Below are 823 nucleotides of genomic sequence, written 5' to 3'. Positions count from 1 at the left end.
GCTTCTCTAACTCTGAAGGAGGATCTGTTAATACAGACATTTGAAACTGAACACAAATAATTAGTTTTCTCTAGTCAGTCAGTCAACATGTGGTTTCTTCAGTTGTCTGTATCTGTTGTTTGGTCATTATTAAACAGGTTCGACTTACTGCTGGCTGTGCAAACCAAGCTCCTTTTTCAGCCACACAGATACCTGACAGCCCTTGTAAGGCTGTCTGGACCAATACTTACACAGTACTAGCCACAGGATATCATGGAGGACACAGTTTAAAGCCTTCTCCAAATCCTAAAAACACACATGGACTGGTTGAGTAAACTCCCATGAAATCTCCTGCTTGCCTGTGATGGGGTTAGCAGTAATGATGGGGTTCCAGTAAATAAATATACACTCAAAAATGAAATGATTAACGTTGTCCTACAACCTGTGACAATAGTTTGTCACAATGCCATAAAGCAAGATTGGGTAACTCCAGGCCTTGAAGACCGCTGTGTCTACATGATGTCCAGATATCCAAGTCGTACTCATGACTGATTGCCTGGTTCATGTGTGTCCAGCCAATTAAAACATGCCAGAGCATGGTATGTTGGAAAACATGCAGGAATGTAGCTCTCAAGACCTGGAGTTGACTGTCCATGCTATAGATAATAGAGCCCCTATTCCATGAGAAGGAGGGACACCACATTGCTGTTCACCAAATTCATTTCAGGACAGAGTTTTTGCCTCCACAACAGCCCGGACCGCAGCTGGCTCAGACGGCCAGTATCAGTCAGCTGCCTTAGGAGTCCCATAATCCAGCCTCAGGAGGACTCCTTCTTAAGCTTGA

This window comes from Oryzias melastigma, linkage group LG4, assembly GCF_002922805.2.
Source record: "Oryzias melastigma strain HK-1 linkage group LG4, ASM292280v2, whole genome shotgun sequence".
NCBI classification, from domain to species: domain Eukaryota; kingdom Metazoa; phylum Chordata; class Actinopteri; order Beloniformes; family Adrianichthyidae; genus Oryzias; species Oryzias melastigma.
This window is presented reverse-complemented; position numbering follows the sequence as displayed.